The 23702-nt window shown below is 36.4% G+C and overlaps 1 protein-coding gene and 1 long non-coding RNA gene across 8 annotated transcripts in view; one reads left to right on the forward strand and one right to left on the reverse strand.

Moving 5' to 3' along the window:
• The window catches only part of LOC140501661 (uncharacterized), a 48883-nt gene extending 36808 nt beyond the window's left edge, over window positions 1–12075 (reverse strand). The window contains exons 1-4 of one of the 4 annotated variants that reach the window (XR_011966292.1): window positions 11915–12075; window positions 5256–5342; window positions 3003–3160; window positions 2485–2553 (exon numbers count right to left, since the gene is read on the reverse strand). This is a non-coding gene — a long non-coding RNA (uncharacterized lncRNA). Of the gene's footprint in view, window positions 1–2119; window positions 3161–5255; window positions 5343–9730; window positions 9912–11914 lie in introns of those variants that run through there. The other 3 variants (XR_011966291.1, XR_011966290.1, XR_011966289.1) reach the window with 3 other exon arrangements.
• Window positions 1–23702, forward strand: part of CDH6 (cadherin 6) — a 182487-nt gene that overhangs the window by 6256 nt on the left and 152529 nt on the right. The window contains exon 1 of one of the 4 annotated variants that reach the window (XM_072605480.1): window positions 12340–12551. The exons of the other annotated variants lie outside the window; for them this stretch is intronic. The gene's annotated coding sequence lies outside the window, so the exon portion shown is untranslated. Of the gene's footprint in view, window positions 1–12339; window positions 12552–23702 lie in introns of those variants that run through there. 4 annotated transcript variants of the gene reach the window in all.

The following is a 23702-nucleotide window of genomic DNA, read 5'->3' on the forward strand; positions in this document are numbered from 1 at the left end:
AGGAGGTTCAACTAATAACATTTTGTCAAAGAGGAGGCAGATTTTGAAGCCAAGTAGATTTTTACAGGTTTTTCATTCATATATATATATGTATATATGTATATATATACATATATATATACTATGTATGTATATATATGTATATATGCATATATATGTACATACACACACACACACATATATATATATATTTGCAAAGTGTTGTTAGCAGAGACATTTTGAGTTCTTTTACTATAAAGGTAATTTTGGTGACTCAGGAATCCATCATCTGGTTTCCATTGCAGTGGGGGAAGGCTTTATGAAGGATGGAGAAGAAACTTAAAGAAATTAAATAATTTTAGTTTCCCTCTAGACAACTCTGATTTTATCCCCTTGGGGTCCTCTCAGGCTCACTGGATCCTTAAGGAATCTGTTTTCTCTGGGTTCTCTCACTGTACTTTTTGCCTGATTGCCATTACTAAATAAAGTAATATTTAGTTTCTACTCTGATAAGTGAAAAGACATTTTCTTCTTTCATGACATCATTGTCATTTATTTAGTATTTACTTGGAATCAAAATTCAATATATACATAAACTCTGATTCTTTCCATCATAAAGTATTATACCAAAACACACTTATATGTTACAGTGTTGAAAACAAAGTAAAATACTTGAACTATATTTTCCCTGTGTTTACTCTGTGGGTGTCTCGGTGTATATATGTATGTATGCATGTATGTGTGTATACACATATATACATATATGTATATTATATATATATAGTATGTACTTATGTGTATGTGTGTAGTATCCTTCAAGAGACACAGAAGGTCCTTGAGGGCAGAGCCTGTTCATGTTGTCCTCAGTACCTAGTATAGCACCTGGCATATAGTAGGAGAAAAGTAGACCTTGGAAACTCTAAGTTGCTTAGAATTAATAAATTCTTGTTGACTGATTGGTTGAAAATGAAGAGAAGTCAAAAAGCTATTTATTACCTAATTCTGATCTGGTACCTGTTGCATTTAAGATACCCTCCTTTATGCTTTTCTGTCTTTCCCAGGTCTCACCATTAAAATGACCATGTAGAAATCTCTCTAGTCTCTAGATTCTGATAGCACAGTTTTTGAATTATATATTTGGAAGGAAAATGTAGAGGTAAATTGTTTCGGTGTCTGTGTTTTACATTTTAAAAATCAACAGTGCTGGACTTGCCTAAAGTTTCATGAGGCGTTTATCCAAGTCTTTTTCTTTTTTTCCTTTTTTACTGCTGAAAATATTCCATTGTTTATTAGTACTATTAGATTATGGAAATAAGTAAAATTAAAAGTCAAGCTAGGAAATATAACTGTGAATTTTTTGCAATTATGTGTGTGTTGGGGTTAGGGAGGAAGGTGTGTTTTATGTATGTATTTATGTGTCTATGTGTGCGTATTTAACTGTTGTAGAAGTGGAAACTGTTGAAATTGGTAGCTAAAATTAGGTTTGAGTTTTTAATCTATGATTTTCAGCTACAGTACCTTAAACTGGTGTATTTCAGCTATCCACCAAACAGGAAAAAAATGAAAGCTTCCTATAATCTGTGGAGACTGCACATTTGTCTCTAATTTTTCGGGACCTTCATAGGATCATCCATTTAGAGCAAAAAGAGAACCTTGGAGGTCAATTAGTTCAACCTGAAAATTTTACAGATGAGTAGACTTAGGGTTAGAGAGACAAAGTAAATTACCCAGTTCATGCAAGTCCTCTGACTCAAAATCAAAAAGGTTGTTTTTGTTTTGTTTTGTTTGCTGCAGTTTAAGAGGAGAGTAGTGAGTGGAACGCTAGACTTGGAGTCAGGAAGATCTGTATTCAAATACAGCTTCAGACATATGATTTATTCATTCATTGATAGTCATATGACTCTGGACAAGTCTCTCTGTCTCCCTCAGCTTCCCTAGCTGTAAAATGGGTATAATGATAGCATCTTTCTCCCAGAAGTGTTATGAGTATAAATTAAGATAATATTTAGAAGCTCTACATAAATGTTAGCAATTATTATTATGACTTTAAATAAAACCTTGCAGTATCTTACTCCAAGGGTGGGGAACCTGTAATCCTATGTCAAACAGGATGCTAGATATTTGGAAAAGAATATGTGGTCACCATGCCTGTATCTTTTTTATTACTAGAGCATTAGGACTCTTGACAAATAGTTATTGTAATCGTGGTTTTATTAAGGTCTTGTCTTTTTGGTGAATAATTTTATATTGAAAAGTAATTGATCTTGGTGTTTGGTTCTCTTTGTTGGACCCCAGTAGAGTAAAGAAGAGTGACTATGCCTTTTAAGTCAGCAGACCAAAAATCAGATTAGTCAAAAGCTCCTCACCTACTGTCCCCTTTATTAAACCTCTTATAAATAAAGACTTGTACTTGTGCACTGAGGAGATCCTTTTGACTATCTTAGCAAGAATACTGGTTGCACTTGCCTAATTTTCTCAAAGTTTGTATGACATTAATTTGAATACCTGGTTGGTTGGTGGATGCTCAGCAAAGAATGAGGAGGTTATATCTGATTATCTCAACTCAGCTTTACCCTACGAAACAGAAAAGGGGCATTCTTAATTTGAAAATAGTCTGATTTCTGCACTAGTTGAGCAAGGCATTTCAAAGATGTCTATTTCAATTTCTGAAAATGCTTTTTCACTTTATTTTTAAAAGACCCACAATCCTGATTTTTGGTATATGTCAGTCACAAAAATAAAATGATCATCCATTTCAAGCTGCCTTTTTCAAGGGCTTGTTTGGTTTGGTTTGATTCATTAATCCGCTGCCATCCACGCTTCTGCTGTGTTTGATTCTGAGCTTTTTCCCTTAGCAACAGGTTCTAATTTCACTAGTCACCACCAAATGGTCAGACTCTGCTCATCACAAATTCAGAGTGCTAAAATATAGCCTATCGAGTAAATTACCATGCTGAATCCTAATTGAACAAAGTTGAGCAGCAGCATTTCCCAGTTATTAGTTTTCTATCACAACTACTCACTCAAGAAAAAAGAGTTAGAATTTTTGTCAGGGTGTAGAAGAAACTGGACTTGGCAGGGCAGGTAATCTGATGAAAATCAATGCTACAGCTGGCTTCCTCTCTTCTTGATTCCCTCATTCGCCTTTTCCTCAGGAAGAGATCACTAGGTGGGGGTAGTCCTTGACAAAAAGAGATGAAGGAATTAGTTAATCTGTAGTGCCCTCTAGGAGAAGTCAGTTACAAACCTGAAAATACAAAAAGATTTTGGAAGTATACAAAATTTGAAACAACTTCTGCATTCAGAAAAGGTGATGTGATCATGTTCCCTTGCAGGCAAACAAACCTGGTCCAACTGACTGAATTCCATCTTTGAAATGGAACAGAGAAAGATGGCATGTTGAGGCTTCCTGAAGCCCCTATTGCTTATTTCTCCCGTTTACTTGTGGGGTTGCAGAGGTCTCTCAGAATCTCCTGCCCAAGATTAGCTATTTTGTTTGCTTTTTTTCCTTCTTCAAAATACTCCATTAAGCTCAGTTCCATTTAATTCAGCAAACATCTATTAAGCATTTTCTATGTTCCAGGCACTGTGTTACACCTCAAAGAGTTGGCTAAAAATTTCACTGATGGGCTTTATGGCAGGATCTATATTGGCTACCAAGGAAGGGGGAAGGGAGCTGTCTTTCCCCTAAAAAGGACAGATAGCTAATTTAGCAGAGTTGACACTCACATCAAGTTTACCCCAGCGTCACAGACTAAGATTTTGATATAAAATAGAGATTTGAGGGAGAATCATTGAAACAGTCAAATGGTAGATTAATTAGGTAGCAATGAACAAGAAGCTTTTCATTGTACCCTGAGGAAGCTGATAGTATTCATTCAGCATATGTATGTGCTCCAATTTATTATTACATTAAAATAGCTTTTTAAATTGTTTGCATTCTGCGTGACAATCTGATTATCATGGCTGATGAGAGGAACCAATCATGAGACACTATAGCTCAACTGATGGCCCTTGATGATAATTAAGAAATATGCAGTAATATCCATGACATCATGCAGGAGAGTTTCAAAATACTCAGTAAGATTGGTGCTGCATGTTAAACTGAACAGTCTAGGTGCTAATGAGAAGTTGTGGACATATAACACCTTAAAGAAACCTCTGCTTGGCAAACAATTACTTCCCCATTCGGCTTACCTGACTGACAAGTAACTGCTCCCTAGAATTATTTTCAAGAAAGATTTTTGGAAGGTTCATTATAGGAATTTCTGTACAATAAGAGTCTTTTGGGTATAAATGTAAGTAATTTTATGGGATAGATAAATTCTACTGAAAATAAAGAGGTAAATTTATTATAACATAGCTCCTCTGTCACCAGAATGATAAGCTGAAAGCTTCTGAGCTAGATACTATTACCTAACAAGGTGATTTTCAAAAGATGCTACACCAGTTTTGGGCAACATGATAGTATCTTAGATAAACATTTTTCCAACTTTATTTTCCTTCAAATCCATTCCTTTCCAGAGAAATATTTGGCTTGTTATATTCTTTATTCTAATAACATCATATTTAATAATTCAGAATCCTTTAAAAAGGGTCCTATTTCAAAGGAGACCATATCAATGGAGCCCTGAAAGCCTGAGGGTATAAAGATGCTGATGGGGATACCCAGCCCTCAAATTCCGGATACCAACTCTCTTCCTGCTTTAGGCAGGTTTTTTATTAAACTCAGTATTAAACAATGTTGCCTGAAGCTTGATTAAGAATTTATGTCTTCCTAAGCAGGATTAGCAGCAGTCTGTCATTTTGATTTTTTAATTTAAATTTGCATCTGGAAATGGGGTAGGCCTCTAAGTTCATATATTTCAAATATATTTTGCTTTTCAGGATTAAAAAATTAACTGAATATTATTCTTTCTGGTATGATTTTTCTTTTTATGATACAGTTGCTATGTTTGTTAGTAAATCTTGGTTATTTTGAATAAAATGTAATTATTTCCATCTTTAAATTCAGGTCCTATCTTTCAGTAATCCTGTATTTGATGTTTTATTTTTATTAAAACAATTTATTGTGAAATTATGTGAGGCACAAGATCAGATAGTTGGGGTCAGCTTATATGTAGATGTTTATTCAAACACATGTAAACACATATATGAGGGTTCTTTATCTTTTTTGTTCTATAACTCCTGTGGCAGTTGGGTGAAGCCCATGGACAGCTTCTCAGAATAATATAAATGCATAAAATAAGATGCATAGGATTAATAAAGGAAATTACTTATACTTAAGTGTAGCTGTAACTTTTTTTTTCATCCAAGTTCATAGATCCCCTTGAAATCTCTCCACAGGCTCAAGTTTAGGAACCCTGAAATACAAAGACAGAGAAAGAGATGTGTACATATATATATATATGTATAGGTATATGTCTATATTTTTTACACACAGAATATTTATACACACTCACCTATACACATATGTATGTAAATGTACATATACAGGTATATATCAATATGTACCTGATGACAAGGTTTTAATAATTTAAACTACACTAAGACTTTTCAGAAACCCTGTATATACATAGATAGACAGATGTGTGTGTGTACATGAGTATATGTGTATGAATATATATTTATACATAAATACAGATATGATGCAGAGAAAGAGTTTTAGGTACAAACATATGTGTTTTGTTTATATGGGCTTAAGTTTCAAAAGCAGGCCTGGGCAGCTCTGAACTGAGAACCCAGAACTCTGACTTTGAACCTTCCATCTGTCATTTAGGAGCTGGAGTTTGGGCAAGTCATTAAGCTCTCAGATTCATTTATATAAAACTGGAATAATAATATTGGTAGTACTTACTTCATAGGGTTGTTAGGAAGATCAAAGGAGGTAATATATGTGAAAGCCCTCTGTAACCATACAGAGTTATATAAAATGTGAGTTTCATTAATCAAGAAACTGTATCTTGCATTTTCATCCTTTGAGTGTTTCTGTTTATATCTTTGTATTTCATGTAAAAAATACAACAGATTTCCTTCCTTTTTTAAAGCATGGTGCATATGAGGCCAGAGCAGCAGGTGTTTCCCCATATGGGTCATTTAGCTTTGGGCAGAGAAAAAGATAGTCCCATGCATGGCCCCAGATTCACCCCAAGTTCTTGCTGTCTCACATATGCTTAGTCTTGATCCCAAAGGGGATCAGTTGAAAAGTGGCTGGCTCAGGGCAAACCACTTTTGGACAGGGATAAATAAAAATGCATTTCCTACTAGTGATAGACCAATATTATCACATTTACATGCCAATAACAATAATATAGACTCTGGTTAACAGGACCCATGTTTTTCTATCAGTTCCCTCTACACCTTAGATTTACAAATCATCCTTTGACTTCATATTATAAAAGTGTTTTGTATAGTCCATTTATATTTCTCACCCTGCCTTTGTTTTTAACTTAAGGGCTTAAAAAAGAGTCATCACACCACTGAATGCTATACATAAGTTAGTCCACATATCAGAACAACCCTCTGTTATTCTACTTGGACTTTCTGCACAGCAGTTCTACATAAATGCTATCTAACAAATTTTGTTGCTGCAAGCATTCCTTCTGTACAGGAAGGCTGGCTCAGTTTTAGGATCTCAAATGGTTCCCGATGTTATCTAGACATTAAATGTTAATTATGACTTTAAAAATGCTCTGATTTAAATCAGCTGTCATCAGGTGGTTGAATGACCATCTTTGGCAAGCCCAAGTCTTTTAGCCCCAGTGATATGATACCACCTTTAGTTAAGTTGGAGTGCAAAGCTGTATTGACAATGTAACTTCAGTTATCTAGAGGAGGAATGATATGCCTGGATCTCTGTAGTGCTCATACCTAGGAGAATTGAGGGCGGGACTCCAGGACATTTAGAATCCATTTGGAATGAAGCTTTAATGGGCCTTATAGGGCAGCAGGGAGAAATAGTGGTGACTGGCATGAGTAACCTGGCTAGGACCACTGAGTACCTAATGAGAGTTAATTAAGAAATGGTAAAGGTCAGAGAGGAGGGTACTTCTTCATGAGCCCTGAGGTGATCCTGATCCAGTATACTCTGAGCTCAGGTCAGTTTTGTTTAGGAGAAAGATCTCTGTCCTTAGAATGAGAAGATCTGGGTTTGAGTCATTGGTCTGCCAACTTTGGAAATATTAAGTCACTAAACCTCAGTATCATCATCTGTAAATTGAGGATAATTACCCACTATGCAGAGGAAACATGTTATAAATCATAAAATGTTATGTAAATATGAATTATTATTAGCTGTGAAGTTGTAATCAGGTGAAAAAGGATGTTTTGGTGGTTCTGTGTAACCAAATATAGAGCTATTAGTGCATTTAAGGAAAATAAATTCCTCAAAGTAGAATTTTTGAGTTAAAAGTGACTTTCTAAATATTCATCCAGCCTTTCGTTTTTACAGATGGGGAAAATGGAACTCAGAGACATCAAGTAATTTCCCTAAGGTCACCCAAATAGTAGTGGCACAGCTGAAACTATATAACCAAGATCTCTTCTTACCCGGCTCAGCAGTCTTTCTGTTTATAGTATATTACCTCCCAAGAAGCAAGTAAATTATATCATTTGGCTCAGGAGGAATTTCTAAGCCTTCTTTTAAGAGACCAGACCTTGGAAAATAGCATGATAAGACTAAGATGTCACCAGAAAAAGAGATTAACCTGAAGGCAATAGAGACCTGATAGAGTGGACAGAAGGACCACCAGAAGGTAGCAAGAATTAACTAAACTAAAGACCAAGGGATGATTGATTCACTAATGGGGCAAGATATTTTAAAGCAGTTTTATTAGACAGATCACAGTCAGTATAAGGCAGTGCAGCTGTTTTGTTTTGTTTTTTTCTGGAGCATCTACAGTATCCTAGAATAAGGAGCAGAGAGTGGTCACCTGCTCAAATTGGACAGACAGTTTTATGGAATCAATCAATATGCATTTATTAAATTCTTATTTATGTGCCAGACATTGTGAGAGGTGCTGGAGATACAAAGAAAAAGCTGGAAAACAAAAAAAAAATTCTGCTCTTTGTCAGACTGTGGACTACTATGGATTTCTTCCTATGGCCTTGTATTTAAGTTTTGTTGTTTTTCTTTACTTTGAATAAAACTACCATTGGACATGTTGTGGCCAGACTAATGCAAACAGAAGAGTTGCTTTTATCCGGTCAGACAATCTGGTGGAAGGATCTTCTGATTTTTTGGGAGGGAGGTGGTAGGGCTCAAACTGTAATAGTGAGATATAATGAAATAAGATGAAATTTAATAGGGACAAACAATAAAACCTTTCACTTGGGTTTAAAAAAATCAGTTGTAAAAGTTTAGAATGGAGGAGAGATTTTTACAAAGCTGTTTGGTGAAACAAAAAAACAAAAAGATTGTAAACTCAGCAATGTGAATTGGTAGTCAAGATTTACTGTGACTTTATGTTGTATACATAGAAGTACACAGGCAGCTAGGTGGTGCCGTAGTGCATAGAGTGCTGGGGTGGGAAAACTCATCTTCCTGAGTTCAAATCTAGCCACAGATACTAGATGTGTGACCCTGGGCAAGTCACTTGATCCTGTTTGTCTCAGTTTCCTCATCTGTAAAATGAACTGGAGAAGAAAATAGCAAACCACTTTAATATCTTTGCAAAGAAAACCCCAGATAGGGTCAAAACAAGTTGGACCTAACTGAAAAATGATTTAACCACAACAGAGTACAAAACAAGGAAGATGGTAGTTTTGCACTGGTCAGACTACATCTGCAGTGTTGTGCCAAGTTTGTAACCCTGCATTTTAGAAGGGATATTAACAAGCTAGAGTTCAATCAGAAGAAAAGACCAGGGTGTTGAAGATTTAGGAAGAATATGATAGATGCTTTCAAACATTTCAAAGATTATTAATGTAGAAGAAGAATTCTTCTGCTTGGTCCAGAGGGCAGAACCAGAATGAATGGATAAAACTTATAGGGAGGCAAATTTTAGCTTGGTATAAGGAAAAACTTTCTAACTATTAATGCTGCACAAAATAGAAGCAGTTGTCTTGGTTAGGGGTAAGGAGAAAATGAGGGTGTGAAGGCAGGGTGAAATGAGTTACTTGGATATCTTCTTAACTGGCTCTTTTCAAAATAAGGCTAGATGACACCTTATTGAGAGTTATGCATGTAAGAGTCATGATTTGGGAACTTAATAAATTATTTTCAAGATTCCTTTCAATTCAAAGCATGTATATAGGTTCCTTAACCTTTTTTGTGTCATGGACTCCTTTGATAATAATGTCTTTAAGTTCACAAAGAAGATACATAGGATTATAAGGGAAGCCAATTATATTGAAATACAGTAATCAAAATCTTTTTTTAAAGTTCATAGACTTAGGATTAAGAAACTCAAGATAAAGAATATGAAGTTGCTAGAAGATAACCAAGATCTTTTGTCACAGACATCACATGAATTAAAAAAGGCTTTGTAAATATTAGAAGTCCTAGGGGTCCCCAAAACAGTGGTCTCAGCTCAATCTATAGTGCATGCTGGTAAATTATCTAAAATTCTCTTCTATGGCTCCTCTTCACAGACTCAATGTTAGGGAATGAGGATTAGGAGCTAAATTTTAAGTCATAAGAAGGACAAAAAGGATGCAGGAAGAATAAGGAATTATTGTAGCTTTGTAAGTTTGAAGATGTAAGGACCTTTGTAGCAAAAGTTTTGTAGATCATTGAGAATTTGCCACTTACCAGTCAGTACTGGCTCATGGATCTGTGGTCAGGGAACACATTGTTCCAAAAAGGCTTTGACTTTCTTTATTAGGTTGCTGATTTCTGAATTATTCATTATTACTTTGGCCAGTGCATCCATTGAATAGAAACTGTTTATGGTCTCCTATTACACTCTGACAGGGCAAGCTTTAGCCCTGATTGGTGTAGTTTAGGGTGTGGCCTGGGTTATCCCTTGTGATACGCTATGAAGACTACAAAGCATGCTGTTGTGTGATGCATCTTGTGTGGATGCTTTCAGGACAAAGTCAATATTATCCAGAAAAATATTTTTGTACATAGTTTGTATACTGTCTCCCCCATTATGTTGTGAGCTCTTGGGGAACAGGGACTATCTTTTGCCTTTCTTTGTATCTTCAGCACATAGCATGGAGCCTGGCACAAAGTAGGCATTTAATAAATGTTTGCTTTTTATTCACTAACTTAAATGCCATCCCTTCCATGAATCCCTCCCTCCCTAATGACCTTCTCTCATTTATCTCTCAAATACCGTAGTTGTTTTTTAACTCTTTAATGAATTTATCACTTCATACTGTACATGATAGTTACCTTTATTGAGATATCTCACTCCCACCCTCTCCTGACTTTAAGTTCTTTTGGGGGCAGAGACCAGGTGTTATCCAAATTTTGTATCTATGCTAGCACAATGCTATACATATAATAGAAATTTAGCAACTGGTTGTTGTGTTCCATTGTACTGTATTGCATTGCATTATATTTAATATGTAATAAGAGGTTCTAATGAAGGTCTCTACACTTTTTATGTAAAACAGATATTTATTAGCCCAAGAATTGTGATATAGATAATTTTAGCTTAATTAATTGAATAGGGAATGAGCACTTAGGCTAGAGTACATACATTTTTGGTGAAATGAGATCGTTTACTAACTGTAATGGGAACATTCAAGGAAGAGTAAGACAAAGTTCCCAGGGTCATGAATGGAGTAGGCCTAGAAAAAAAAAATCCCTGAGATTAAGTGAGGAAAGGAGATAAATGACAAATAGAGCTTGGGAGAGGTTCCAAATTTCTGAAAGGTCAGCAAAGCAAGGTAGCCCAACAGAGGACAAAGTGGGTTGGATTTAAAATTGGGAAACTTGGGCTCAAATTCTAGCTCTCTTATGTAGTACATTGCGACTTTGAACAAGTAATTCACTTGTTTCAGTTTTCTCATTTATAAATTGATGGGGTCTACTAGGTGACCTTTCATGTCCCTTCCAGCTGTGGATGTGTGATCCTCTATCATACTCTAAGTGGAAATAAACTTTTGATTTGGCCTTAACTGGGCTTGACATTAATTTTGAGAACTGTTAGGAAAAAAAAAGCATTTTTAACTAGAGATATAAAGGTCAACTGGCTGGAAGGAAAGAGAATTTCATTTTTGCCATCTTAGTTTCACTGAAAGAATAACCTTAACAGACTCAAGGGATGTGCTGGCCTATTAGTATCTGCATTGCTCTCCATGGCCTAGCTCTAACCTTAGCTTCTCTAGCTTTTTGCCAAAGTGTTTTCTTTTTTTAAAAAATTGTCTCAAACTTAATCCTAACCATTGACTGTGATTAAATTACTACATTGACGAAATAGTCTCCCAAAATTCTTGGTTTAAAAAAATCCCAATAGAACAATTCCCTCATCATTTTACTGCTAAAAATCCCATGTTTCTTTTGGAAAGTATTCTCTTTTCTTTTTTTAGGAAGAGGGAAACAAATCCTCACAGACGTACACCTTAATGCTAAGTCTTCACAGGATTACAGTGAGATAAATGACTGGAAATTGTCAAACACCTAGCACAGTGCTGATAATAAATGTTGAATGAGTGAAAGTCTATTGAAAAAACATTTTTCCTCATTTCCTTCATTATCTGATTAACTTCACAGGAAAAAGAAAGGGGCTTTTTTTAATTGTTTGCTTAGACCTGTCACACTGTAGAAGAAAAGCAGTTTAGAATAGCTCTATTTTTTTAAACATGTGAACTCCCTTACAGGAAGCCCTACCTCCATGGCTTCACCCTTTCATAGAAATGTTAATGTGACAGAGATGTCCTTTATGCCTAGTACTTTGGGGCAAAGCATGTAACCACAGAACCTTTCATATATAACAGATAGGTTCTCATTCTCAATTTTGAGGAAAAAAAGAAGGGCACTCACCCTCAGTTTCTTGTCATCTGCTTCCTTCAGGATATCAAATGAGACTCTAAAGTGCATCACTATTATTTTTCTTAGTGATTTCAATCAAAAAATTAAAATAACCTAAAAGGGACCTTGGATCTTAACTTGGTTCCTAGAACCTTTATAATTTCATATATTGGGACCAAATACTGCAGTCTTTGTGATGTGGTAATGATGTCACTGAGTGGGGGTGGGGGAGTAATAGAGAAATCTTCCATTCAGCTTTGAGCCTTTATTTTTACTTTTTCCTTCTTTACTCTGGACCTGACTACAGTTGTGTTTACCTACCGATACAAATTCTATAACTGTTGGGGAATGTATAGTGTAGTCATAGAAAATTGCCTAGGCACTGAAAGGTTAATTAACTTGCCTAGGGTCACATAGCCATTGTGTATCAGATATGTGTAAGACTTAAATTCAAATCTTCATAATTCCATGATTGGCTCATTCTGCATTATACCACATTGCCTCATGTCATAATACTTACAATAACCTATTTGTACTTCACAATGTGGGGAAACTTTCTGTTCACTAAATGAGACTCAAGTGCAGCATTCTTCAAAAGAAAGCCTGTATCATCAGATCACTGATCTCCAATCAGTCCTACAGGGGTGAAGTAAGTTAGAAAAACAACTGTAGAACTGAGTGTGGTAATCACTGTATTTATCAAGCAGGCATGTTGGTCATAACCAAACGAATGGCTTAGATGTCTTTAGGTGCTTTAAAATGTTCTGTATGTGACCCTATGAGACGGGGCAGGGGGATAAAAGGGAAACCAAAGAGAGAGACAAAGAAAGACAAAGACAAAGAGAGGCTCCTGAATAAAGAAACTCCTACCCATGGTAGTCAGCATTTCTCTGAAAATTGTATGCATAATGATTTTCCTTGGTGATTTTGAAATCTGCTACTAGAGAGGCTGAAGCTAGTGGATCTTTTGAACTTAGGAGTTCAGAGTTTCAGTGAGTTAAAGCCAATTAGGTGTTCATGCTAAGGCTCGCATTGATATGATAAGGAGGAGTAACAGAAGGAGACAGAGGTAGAAACAGAGACAAAGAAAGACAGAAACAGAGAAAGAGTAGAGAGAGAGATAAAGAGAAACAGAGAGAGGAGAGAGAGAGAGAAAGAGAGAGAGAGAGAGAGAGAGAGAGAGAGAGAGAGAGAGAGAGAGAGGGAGGGAGAGAGGGAGAGAGAGAATAGGATGCTTTGATCTGCATGCAAACTCCATAGTTCTTTCTCTGGATGTGGATTATATTTTCCATTATGAGTCTTTTGGAATTGTCGTAGATCATTGCATTGCTGAGAAAAGCTAAGTCTATCAAAGTGTGGCTATTATTGTGTACAATATTCTCCTGGTTCTGATCACTTCACTCAGTATCAGTTCATATAAGTCTTTACAATTTTTCTGAAGTCCCCCTGCTCATCATTTCTTATGGAACGATACTATTCTACTATATTTGTATAGCACAACTTGTTCAGCTGTTCCCCAGTTGATGGGCATCCCCTCAATTTCCAATTGCTGGCTACCATATAAATATTTTTGTACATGTAAGTTTTTTCCCCCTAGACCTTGGGGCATAGTTCCAAATTGCTCTCCAGAATGGTTGGATCACTTCACAACTCCACCAACAATGCATTAGTGTTCCAATTTTCCCACATCTTCTCCAGCATTTATAATTTTCCTGTTTTGTCATGTTAGCCAATCTGATAAGTGTGAGGTGGTACCTCAGAATTGTTTTAATTTATATTTCTATGATCAATAGTGATTTAGAGCATTCTTTTCCATATGACTATATATGGCTTTAATTTCTTCATCTGAAAACTGCCTGTTCATATCCTTTGACCATTTATAAATTGGGGAATGACTTGTATTCTTCTAAATTTTACTCAGTTCTCTATGTATTTTAGAAATGAGAGTTAGAGGCCTGTAGAGGGACCAGCCCTTCCAGCTCTGAGCTGGTGCCACACGCTGAGGAACAGGACCTCTGGAACACACCCCTTTCATCCCTTAGGATCCACACCCACAGTACCTAAACCAGTTTTGGCAGGCCCAGCTCCTCAGCTCCAAAGCCTGTGTACCTTAACTGCTTCATGGTCTTGGGCCTTGGGTGGGAGCAGAAGAGTGACTCTATTGCAATGCTGTCCTCTAACACTTGACCCGCCTTGCCTCCAAGATTGGAACCATTTCATCAGGAGCTGCTACAGAACAAGGACGACCCCCAATGCTATGGGGAGAGGGACACAGAAGGCTGGGCTTCCTCACCTCTCCTTTTGATCCAGTCACTCCCCCTGACCCTTTCTGAACTGCAAAAGTCTTTTGTACCACACCTCATCATGTCCCAGCCAGGCCTGTCAAGGAATTCATTGGGTGTCTGGCTGGATGGCTACATATGCTGGGGCACATCCCTGCATAGATGGATTTTGGAATCTGGGTAACAGTCTGCCTACCCACGGCTCATCCTGGCCTTCAGGGCTCCTTCCTCTCCTTCTGGTTTGATTCCCACAAATTGAAGATGAGAAAGACATCTCATCTTATTTGACCTTGTAGACAAGCTTGAGATCATAGAGCATAGAGCCACCCAGAATGACCTTGAAACCTAATCCTGGAAATGCAGATTGATATTGAATGTTAAGAATTCCAGGGTGTGCCCTATCCTATTCCCAGACATGGGAAAGTTAAAAGAAAGTGACAGAAAAAAAAGGATCAAAAGACAGAGAATACATGAATGCATACCATAAAAATGAGTAGGGGAGGAGGGCTATTCTTAGAACTGTTACCATTACCAAGGGAGTTTGAAAGAAAGGTTGAGGCTGAGTTGTCTATGATGAGGTGATTCAAAAAAGCAAAACTGGTTAGGAAAAAGGTAAAAAGGGAAAGTATTTCATGAAAACAGGGCATGAAAGGAGCAGCTAATATAGAGGAAGGGGAGAAGGCTGCTAATATTGGATCCTAACTCTCCCCTGGGTTGAAGAGGAAACCATGTATACATCTAAAGAGGTTGAGAAAACTTCCGAACTTGTAGAGAGGTAAGCAAAGTGAGGGTCACAGTATGGGAGCGACTTTTAGAAGTATATATAGATGAAGATGGGGGGATGCACAGATAAGGGAGGGACTTTTAGAGGGGTGGCTAAAATAAGGAGTAAGAGGTTAAGAGGAGAAGATCACCCAGAAGGTAAATTGAAAAGGAAAATAGTGAGTAAAATTAAAACAGAGGATAATTGAGACGTACTAATTCTCACTTTGAATATAAATTAGGAAAATAATAAAATCCATTTGGCAAAACAAAGTCAAGCATATGAAAGGAAATAATGAATAAAAATGTAAAAGAAGGAAGCGTAGCAGTAGCAGATCTTCAACTGTATAATAAGGCAGGAATTATCAAAACTATCTGGTACTGGCTCAGAAATAGTTGTCCTTTGTTATCTAAAAGGACCAAAATGACATCACTATGCTAGAGCCAAGTTTCATTGTGTCCTACTGTGGCTGATCAGACCAATACAAAGTCGGAATGCTCTACCAGAGGTCAGGTACAAGTAGTCTGAATGAACATTTGGGATGGATATTCTAAATTTGCCCATCCTGCATCTCCTTTGAGCAGTTTCAATTCGTCTCTGCTCAAAGAGCACAATACTTTTCTGATGTGGGCTAGCCATGCTGAATGGGCCTGTGTCAGTGTCTCCCAAGTCACACAATCAATTCCAAAGTTAAGAGAGACCTTGAAAGTGTCCTTCTATTGCTTCTTATGACCATCATGTGAAGGCTTGCCCTGTGTGAGTTCTCCAAGAAATGGAAAGGTAGATGAATGAAAGAGAGAAGACATATAATTAATAGCAAATAACATAATAAGCTTGCATTTGAGAAGTATAAACACCTAAGATTTGGGAAGAATAATTCATTATTTGGTTTAAAAAATTGTTGGGAAAACTAGAAAGCAGTACTAGAAAGTAGAACCTGGGCATAGACCAATGTCTTACAGGGTTTACCAAGATAAGGTCAAAATGAATATGTGGCCTAGATATACAGAGAGATTTTTGAAGAAAATTAGGAGAACACAAACATTACTTATCAGACTTATGGACAGGTGAACAACTTATGAAGAAACAGGAAATAGAGACCAAAGTTAGGTGTAAAGGGGATAATTTTCATTGCATTAAATTAAAAAGATTTTGAAAAACTAAATGTAACCAAGAGAAGAAGGAAAACAGAAAATGGAGGGAGAAAAATTTATAGACAATTTATCAGATAAAAGTCTTGTATCTAAAATGTATACAGAATTTTGTGAAATCTATAAGAATGCAAGACATTCCTCTGTTGATAAATGGACAAAGGATATGAACTAGCAGTTTAACAATGAAGATGTTCCTTTTCTTTGAGGCAGCATGGCTAAGGTGGAAACATGTTTTGCCTGACCTCACAGGGAGAAAGGATATCCTGTTCTCTGTATTCTGGAAAGGGGAGAGAGAGGATGGCAAAAAGGAGAGCATTTAGTATTCTAAATTTCCTTTTTCCCCCTCTTATTTTATTTTTTCCTCAACCACATATACTTTTTATTTCACCAATTGCATATAAAAGAAATTTCAACAGTCATTTGTTTGAAGTTCCAGCTTTCTTCTCTCTCTCCCTCCCTCCATTGAACACAAACTCCCTTTCTTTTCCCTTCTTCCTGAAGACCATAAGCAATTTGAGGCAAGTTCCACATGTGCAACAGAGACCAAAAATAAAAAATAAAAAGCAAAACATAAGAAACAAAAACAACATCCAAAAAACCCATGGGGGTGGGCAGAAGAGAGAGAAGATTTTTTAAAATAGCATGCTTCCATCTGTAGAACAAAACCTTTTTAATTTAATGTAATCAAAATTATCCATTTTGTATTTCATAATGTTCTCTGTCACTTGTTTGGTCATCAATTCTTCCACTCTCTATAGATCTGACAGGCAAACTATTCTTTGCACTCTTAATTTACTTAGAGTCTCACCCTTTATTTCTAAATCATGTAACCATTTTCACCTTATCTTAGTAGAAACAATGTAAGATGTTAGTCTATGCCTAGTTTCTGCCATAGTATTTTCCAGTTTTCCCAACAGTTTTTGTTAAATAATGAGTTCTTATCCCAGAAGCTAGAGTTTGGGGTTTATCAAACAATACAGTGCTATAGTCATTTACCACTGTGTCTTGTGCACCTAGCCTACTCCATTGATCTACCACTCTCAGCCAACCAAATAGTTCAATGATTTCTGCCTTATAATACAGTTTTAGATTTGGTACATCTAGGCCACCTTCCCTTGCATTTCTTTTCATTATCTCCCTTGATATTCTGGACCTTTTGTTCTTGCAGATGACTTTTGTTATAATTTTTCTAGTTCTATAAAATAATTTTTGGTAGTTTGGTATAAGTAATACTGAATAAGTAAATTAATTTAGGTAGAATTGTCATTATTATTATATTAACTTGGCCTACCCATGAGCAACTGAGATTTTTCCAGTTATTTAGATCTGACTTTATTTGTATGAAAAGTGTTTGTAATTGTGTTCATGTAGTTCCTGGGTCTTAGCAAGAAGACTCCCAAATATTTTGTGTTGTCTACAGTTACTTTAAATAGAATTTCTCTGGGCTTCGAAATGACAATGACTTATATGGGTTTATTTTATATACTCATACAGTGTTTTTAAAGACTAGTGAAGGTCTATGAGTAATTTTCTATAGGTCTATAGCCAAGTGAGTAATAATAAATGATGTAATTGACAATCATCTTCGTCATTATTCAAATGGAATCAATCATCAAGTACATATGGAGTATTTAATAATTAGGAAAGTAGAAAAACTTTCATACTGTTTAAGTAAAGGACATTTCAGACAGTGTAGTTTTGGGTTTTTGTTGTTGTTTTCCATTATAATTCTATTCAACTCAGTTCACCAAACATTCCTTATCTGCCTTTTGTGTATAAGACATTGTACTAATTGCTACTGGAAAAGCAGGTTCCAAAGATTAAAAATAATATAGTTTCTACCCAAAAAAAACCCTGTATATTATGAAAAGAAGGAAGAAACATCCACAAAATAATTATAATGCAAATTAGAATATAATGAAATGCAGAGGAGAGGTCAAAGAAAGTGCATGTGAATGCTGAGAACCTACCATTGTACCTGGCATCTAATAGATGCTTAAAGATGCTGACTGATTCATTGGCAAGGGAAGGAGGGAAGTAATTGTTGTTGAACTGCAGGAAGTATCCTTAACTAAGGTTTGAAGAAAGAGGATTTTGTCAGGAGGATATGTCAGAACATTCAAACCTGGTATGTACAAATGTGCAGAGGAAGGAGAGAGCATGACAAGTGAGGCAAAAAAGGAAATAGTATGGTCAGAGTGGACTATGAAGAGCCTGAAGAGAGAGAGTGAAAGAGCCTGAAAGGTTGGTTGGAATCAGGGAAGGGAGAATTAAAAACAGCATCACTAGCTGCTAGACTCTCCAGCTGGAGGTTGTCTCAGCTGGAGAGTAAAATCTTATCTGGTCTCTCACCTGCAAATCCTGTTGCCGCTTGGACAATCAGTAGAGTGCTGAATTGTGGAGGGTGGGCAGGTGAGGAAAGAAAACAGCACATTGTTTGGTGGGAAAAGGGAGGTCCAGGCAGAGCAGTAAACTGCTGTTTAAACAGGTTTACACAAAATGTGATTATATTTCTTTTTAAAAAGCCTTTTAGGAGCTGTTTCCTTTTTCCCTGTAGTACTGTCAATTGGCATATGCCTCTGGGAAAGGGGAACCTGCTCTCTAAAAGATCTTTAAATAATGTTTGTTAAAAACTACAACATTATCACTTAAAAGCTATTTAATGAAGAGCTGCTACCACCTCTATAAAAACCCCCACTCTCATTCACCATTTTCTTTCTTCAGTTGCATCTATGCTCTTTTCTAGTACTAATGATGTACCACCATAATGATTAATTTCCCACTTTGTCTTACAAACAAATGTTTGCTGAATAGTTTCTAACCCCCAATAGGACCATCCCAGCACAAGCTACAGGGCATGCCAAGCAGGAAGTTATGTGTATAGTGTGTCTGGGGCATCATATATCCCAGAGTTCCCCTTATTCTAATGTGGGCTGGTTTTTCACATTTCCACCCTTTACCCCTGTAGATCCAGTAAGATTCAGGTACTGGCCACAAGAGTAACAATTCAATTTTATGTTGTCACAGTTCACCAGAAAGCTTTCTAGGGAACCAGTTGTTTGCTAGGACTCCTACCACACATACATTCTTCAAAAGATAAAGGAATTAAGAAATAAAGATGGAGCAGGGAGAAGAAGGAATCTTCCTAGCAGCCCAAACTACATATGAAAAGCAGTTCACCCATTTGTACCATAGGATTTCTGCACTGAGGTTCATCAGACCCTTTTCAAACCATTCCTTTCCTCCCTGCCCCGCACAATCCCAAAAGACTAACAATCATCATTTTATTTTTGTTCCCACAATAACTCTGATTAAGATTGGCCTCAGCAGGTAAGAACAGGGTCAATCTATAGCCTTAATAGTCATTTGAGATCTTTAATTTTAGAAGGGCTAGTAGATGTTGCTGAGATGGATCTGGTTCGTATAAGTAATAAAGGTCCACTATGAAATAAAACAAGCAAAACCTGCCCATTCCAGTCTATGAGTTCAAATTATCAGGGCCCCATGTGTTTAGGTTAGGTTCTAAAAAGAAATGGGGGACAGTGGTATGGAGAACCAGCCAGTGAGAAGAACTAAATTGAAACTATTGGTCCCATTATTCAATATTTCTGCCCATTAATGCTCACTGATGCACGTTATTCTGACACTGATGACAGTCTTTAAGCTCATGCCTTAAAACTGAGGGATTTAAAAAAATAATGCTTTGTTATGTACTCCCATTTCCAGGGTTTTGGGCTCTATTTGGGAAGTTTTGGAGCTCAGATTATGGAGCCCAATGCATAGATCTCATTAATGAAATCCAACATAAGATGATATCGAAGATCTATGACATTTTTAGTGACAAATGATTAGGTTTCCTATTTCTCTCCTCATTACAAGTGTAACTGTAGTTTACCTGAGGAAACATACTATGAAGACAGACTGGTAAACTGAGAAAAAAACTGTAAGCTCTTTCTTTTTATGTTCTGATTCCTGGTAAAAGTGCTTTAAAATGTCAACATACAATTTCAAGGAATTCTCGCTTTTCACTCCTTGTGGCTAGATGGCTTGTGGTGAACATGGTCTTGGATATAGCTACAAGTACAGCAATAATTATAACAACTCAAAAGGCACAGTGGATAGAGTGCTGAACTTGCAGTCAGGAAAACTTGAGTTCAAATCCAGTCTCAGACACTAGCTGACTGACACTGAGCAAGTTAGTTAACCATTGTCTGCCTCAGTTTCTTCACCTGTAAGATAAGAATATTAGCACTTACCTACCAGAGTGGTTGTGACGATAAAATGAACAAATGATCCTCACGATATCTTATGATGAGGAAGAATTTACACGTTGATTACAGTAGTGTAAAGGAAAGCAACATTTAAAGACATCAGAACTCTGATCAGTGCTGTGAGGAGTTCTGGCTTCCAAGGACTTTGTGGTGAAGTATGCCCCTCCCTTTAGCAAAAGGATGATAATTGATAGGTGCTAAGCAGTGTGTTGATTCATTTTGTTTAATCATGCAGTTCTCATTATTCAAGGGAAGAAAGGAATCATAGAGAAGGGACAAAGAGGTTAAATTTAAAAAAGCATTTATAAAACATTAATTTTTAAAGAGAAAAACAACAAACCTCCATGATGTAGGTACCAGATGTATTACTATCCCTAATTTACAGATGAGGAAATGTCAGTAGAAAAGAGTTAAAAAGGATTGTCTAATAAGCAAACATCAATCAATAAACATTAATTAGGCACCTACTATGTGCCAGGCACTTGTGCTGAGCCCTGATAAGACAGAATTCAAATTCAGTTTTTTGAAATCCAAATCAAATGCTCCTTTCAGTATACCTGAGTTGCTCCACAAAGAGAAGAATAAAGGGTAAAGAAACAATTGCACTAGGCAGTGATCAGATGACGATTTTGGCTTATCTTATTTTCAGAGTTTTCTTAAGATAAATGGTGGTGTAATTGTTAAAAGATTAACTATAAAATGAACTAATAAATAATAAACTAAGTAGCATTAGATGCCGCATTTGTGGGACAATAATAGTATTATTCACCCATGCATTAACAGGATTTCTAAAATAAATACTTGAGCCTATTAGAACCAAATAAACACATTTAATTTTCTGTATTTGTATGCCATTTCCATAAGACCAGAATAACTGAACCGTGATCCCCATTAATCAGCAGGATTCAGGGGAAAGAGTAATTGGTCCAGAATCAGATGATTTGAGCTCAGTCTCATCCCCCTGCTTACCACGTCTATGACCTTAGACAAGTCACTTGACCCCCCCTAGACTTCAGTTTCCTTGACAGGAAGGAAGAAAGGAAGGAAGGAAGGAAGGAAGGAAGGAAGGAAGGAAGGAAGAAAGGAAGGAAGGAAGGAAGGAAGGAAGGAAGGAAGGAAGGAAGGAAGGAAGGAAGGAAGGAAGGAAGGAAGGAAGAAAGAAAAATGAGGGAGCTGGGCTAGATGTCCTCTGAGGTATCCTTCAGCCTTAGTGCTATGATCTTATGATCCTATGAATTACAGTTCATATAACTGCTAAAAAGGAAGAAAACACTCATATGAACTATATATATATATATATATATATATATATATATATATATATACACACATATACACACACACGCATATATATATAAATACATACATACATAAAATACAGTCAATCACTTTCATCAGTTAAACATCATTAAAAAGCTTTGGATATATACTGTAGTGAAATATGTGTTTTTAAAAAAATCAAGTATAGAGAGGAACACCATTTGGTATGCAGAAGAGATATTGTTCTTTTCAGATCAATAGTTTCAAGGCATACTTAGAGAAAGGGCTAAAAATAGGAAAACTTGCCAGGTACATTCAGATTGAGAATTTCTAAAATAATTACATTGCATCAAAAAGGAAAGTCAACAAAAATACAAGATCATATTATAAATGTTTTACTTGAATAATATATTATTAAATAGAATTCTAAATACTTTAAGTCAAATCATGTGTCCTTGAAATGTAATCAGGGTGAAGGGAATGGGTGGGAGGAGGTGGATGGACAAATAGAAATGGGAGAAGAAAATCTAATTACTGGAAGAATGAAAAGGGTAGACATGGAGCTGAAGATGTAGGTTTATGAAGGTAATACTTTTCTTCCTCTGTGGATAGAAAATACACAGAAAAAAATTTAGTTTTAAAGCTATCCAAAATCCATAGGCTTAGGAATATCCAGAATGAGGTGGACTTTCCTTTATAGGTAGTTTCAGCTAATTGGAGGTCTTCAGGCAAAAGGTGGGTAACCACTGGTAGAATATGTTCCTCCCAACTCTGAATTGATGTAATTCTATAATGTGAGCAGACTGGAAATAAGATTTGTGATTTTTGTTGTTGGCCAGACCTATGGGCTTATCACATCAAAATTTGCCACACTTAAAAAATGTGGGTGCTTCCTGCAGATTGTAGACCTAAAATAGAGGAGCTACGTGGAATTTTATGCACTATGTATTTAAACCATATATGTATGCATATATGCATATATATATATACACATATAAGCTACAATTTCAAGAATATTGAGGCTACTTTTTATGAAAGTATGAGAAGAGAACAGAAAAACTTTTAAAATTAAATTGGTTCCCAGGCCACATAATGTATCAGTTAACAAATTTTCTAGTAGACCACCTCCGCTCAGTTGACTGAAAGGTGCAAAGGAGACGTGATCCTGCTGTGCTTATACGTTATTGATTGCATATATTTTAATAAATCACTTTGTTCAGTGGAGCAAAATGCAGCATTAAACTCTCCTCCCAAAATGTCTCCCATGTATTTGGAAAGATCAAACAAGTTTCTTTGATAAATGTCACAGCAGAGATAATTGTTGTTCCTCTGATCCTCAATGTCAAGTAGAGCATAAAAGGAAGACATTTACCAAAGATCTGCCACAAAAAAAAGAATGTTCCAGGACACAGTCCAAAAGGATTCCTTATGGGTATGTTAAAGTCTTGCAGTTGATACTGCTTGCAGATTGTGTCAAGTCTCTGAAAACTATAGTCTCCAAAATGAAATTAGCAACTTCTCAAAAGAGGGAAGCCTAGCAATTCACTCTACAAAAACGAAGTGGATGAAAAATTCCTATTATCTGGACTCTGGTATATAGTTGAAAAGAAAGCCAATAAAGCTGATCAATGTGTTTTGTGTGTGTGTGGGTGTGGGTGTGGGTGTGGGTGTGGGTGTGGGTGTGGTGTGTGTGTGTGGGTGTGTGTATCCTGGCCATATTCTGCAGGTGGATGATGAATTGAATCCAGAATTGAATAGGAAATAGAGAATGGACTAAATTGATTTTGGGAAATTCTGTAAACTTTCTATGATTCCAACTTGCTTCCTAAAAAAAAACTCACTATTATTCCAGAGGTGTTATATGATTGTGAATCATTGAGAATCACATTCTTCAAATAATTGAAATAGGGAATAATTCCAATGTAAGTGGAGAAATAGTGTGGATTCAAGAAGACTGTTGCCAAGAAGTGGGGTAAAATGTATTCTCCAAGAGATGGGTGAGCAAAAAAAAAAGGTACTAGAAATGACAACCTAAGCACTGCAGTAGTACTCAAATAATGTTCAAAACCT

The sequence above is a fragment of the Notamacropus eugenii genome, chromosome 4 (assembly GCF_028372415.1).
Source record: "Notamacropus eugenii isolate mMacEug1 chromosome 4, mMacEug1.pri_v2, whole genome shotgun sequence".
Lineage (NCBI taxonomy): Eukaryota > Metazoa > Chordata > Mammalia > Diprotodontia > Macropodidae > Notamacropus > Notamacropus eugenii.